Below are 2,874 nucleotides of genomic sequence, written 5' to 3' on the forward strand. Positions count from 1 at the left end.
ATCATTTTCACTCCTTCTTTTGGGTAATTCTCTTTATCTTGTTTTATGGGCATTTTGTTCAACCTTGTTTTATGGGCATGTGGTTCAAGAGGGACTGATTCCTCTTCCCCCAGCCGTTGGTCCCAAGAGATAGATGTTTGACTTAAAACTGATGGACCAGGATCCTCTAAGCTCACAACTACAGTTACTGGCACACAGATGAGTGGGAGACAGTTCAATCAAGTTTCCCAGGGCTTTGGAGCCTCTGGATCCAGCTAAGCCTGAACAACTCTGGGGGACTCTTCAATTAGTCCACTCTTAAAAACCAAAATAATCTGAGTTAGGAGTTATGACTTGCAACTAAAAGGTTTATGGCTAGTCCTCAGCTTCTTATATAGGAAATATTTCTTAACATTCAGACTTAGCCAAGAATGGAAAAGACTATTTTGAGTTCCCTTTCCCTGGAGGTTATCCAGTAAGTGGATGATAACCACATCTATGAAATGCATTCAGTCACTACTCGAAGAGAGACAACTTAAAATCTCATCCAGGACTGTATTCAGCTCTCAGTCCATAAGCTCTAAATGATGTGCTGGTCTATCAAGGCTCGATGTAACTTCTCTTAATGCTGAGATGTATTCCCAAGGGTTAATGAAAGAGAAAGATGCCTGGGGATGGTTCTTGGGTAGATAGTCAATCCCATGTGCCTTACCACTCAGTAGAGATTTTTGTTGAGTATCTCATATATTGTCCAAGGTCTCATTCAAATCTGATATGCCCTTATCCTATGAAATAAAAATAGAACAAAATCAACTTCAAAAAAATGCTTTTCCTAGTCTATTTAAAAAAAAATTGTATCCTCTTATCTATTCCATCTCTAGTGTTAGTAGGTAGTTACTCAAACCCCCTTTCTCATTAGGCATTAATTTAATTTCCCATCACTTTGTAAGTGGGAAATGAGTGTTGAAATTTCTCAAGCCTGTATAACTTCACTGAGCTTGAGTTATCTAATTTTGATGAGGATTACTGCCATAGAGTACAGATTTTTGTTGTGAGGCATCTGTATAAAAGACATTGAAATTCTTGGAACAACTTAGATTGCAAGAGGTTGAACATTTCCTTCTGTTACTGTTTTAAAAAATAATAGTCATAGTGCCTGTGGCTTGCGAAGTTTTATGGGAAGCCATGAAGAGAAGCTGTTGTATGAAAGGATGCTTATTAAAATCCTACATACATTATGTATGAATCTGCACTTTTTTTGACCTCCTCTCTTGGAACTATCCCAATCCAGATTACACCAGGCTGAGCTGTAAAACTCAGAGAAAATTGAAAGTCTCTTTAATTGGAGCATTAGGAAGTTTCAAAACAGCAGTTCAAGAAAGCCTCTCAAGGATTTAAGTTTATCAAAATATAAGCCAAGTTCTTGTGTGAATGTCATGTTCTACCCTGAGAAAGATAGTTCCAGTCAACACTGGGCACAGCAGGCTGGCAGCTGGTCAAAAACAGGCACTGGAAGCCTTATAATTGGGGACGTAGTAAGTGCGTGACAAAGGGCTCTGCTTTTATATTTACAAACTAGAGATTCTCCACTTCTCAGCCTTAGCAGACATAAATGAATAGGTGTTTAGTGTAAAGGGAAGATAGAAGCAACATGGAAAGAGCAGATGCTTTTTTCAGGCACATTTAAAATGCTCAGAACCAGCTGGTATGGAATTCTGGAAGGAACCTTAATCTTTTGATCTGGGGAAAGGCATCTTTGCAGCTTGAAAGGCAGAGGAACAAAAGGGGCTGCACATCTCTAAGAGCTGAAAGCTCCCATTTGATGAGGAGAAGGTGAAGGTGAAGGTGAAATCACTCAGTCGTATCCAACTCTTTGTAACCACATGGACTGTAGTCTACCAGGCTCCTCCATCCATGGGATTTTCCAGGCAAGAATACTGGAATGGGTTGCCATTTCCTTCTTCAGGAGATTTTCCTGACCCAGGGATTGAACCTGGGTCTCCTGCATTGTAGGCAGACGCTTTACCATCTGAGCCACCAGGGAAGTCAGGGCATGAGGAGGGCATGGTTGAAATCAGGCATGCAAAAATAAATGACTGAACCACCCACCTCTTCTCCTACTCAACGTCTGAGCTAGGAGTTCAGGAGTGCTGGCACCCTGACCCTCAGGGAACAACTCAGAGGGGATGCAGCTATGGTCAGGGTTAGTGGTGGTAGGAGAGGAAGGGCAGTGAAGGGGCCAAGACTTGTTGTATATAAATATGCCCTATGCATGCATGCCAAGTCACTTCAGCCATGCCTGACTCAGTATGACCCTATGGACTGTAGCCCACCAGGCTCCTCTGTCCATGGGATTCTCCAGGCAAGAATACTGGAGTGGAGTGCCATGTCCTCCTCCAGGGGATCTTCCTGACCCAGTTTCAAAACTGTGTCTCTTATGTCTCCTGAATTGGCAAGAGGGTTTTTTACCACTAGCACCACGTGGGAAGCTGCACACCTGGGCAATAGGAAAACTTTTCTTGGAAACCTGAATAGTACATATGAGTCAAAGACAAGTATCAAATCTCTGAAAACACCACTTAGGAAAATGCATTTTGGCTTTTCTGTAGATCCCAAATTATGTTTGACCCATTTTCTAGTATCATTATCTGCTCTGTAACCACTATCTGTTTAAACTTTTCGGTATAGCTTATATCTTGTTGTAGGCATGAGCATAGCAAAACAACTCTTGGAGACATTCATTCCATCTTTTTCCCTTTTTTTCTTAAGCATGACTGAAAATGCCAACTCTTCATTGTGATAAGTAGTTGGGACAGAAATTAATAAACCCAGTTCTGCCTTGAAGGAATTTAGGGGTCTGGTTAAAAATTAGTGACTGACACTTGTGGTTTACCT

At 41.3% G+C, this 2,874-nt stretch overlaps 1 non-coding gene across 1 annotated transcript; it reads right to left on the reverse strand.

Moving 5' to 3' along the window:
* Nucleotides 1–1,950: 1,950 nt before the first annotated feature.
* On the reverse strand, nucleotides 1,951–2,023 carry TRNAC-ACA (transfer RNA cysteine (anticodon ACA)). Its single transcript has one exon. It is a non-coding gene; the product is annotated as a tRNA-Cys (tRNA).
* Between the last annotated feature and the right edge of the window lie 851 nt (nucleotides 2,024–2,874).

Source organism: Budorcas taxicolor, chromosome 15, assembly GCF_023091745.1.
Source record: "Budorcas taxicolor isolate Tak-1 chromosome 15, Takin1.1, whole genome shotgun sequence".
Classification (NCBI taxonomy): domain Eukaryota; kingdom Metazoa; phylum Chordata; class Mammalia; order Artiodactyla; family Bovidae; genus Budorcas; species Budorcas taxicolor.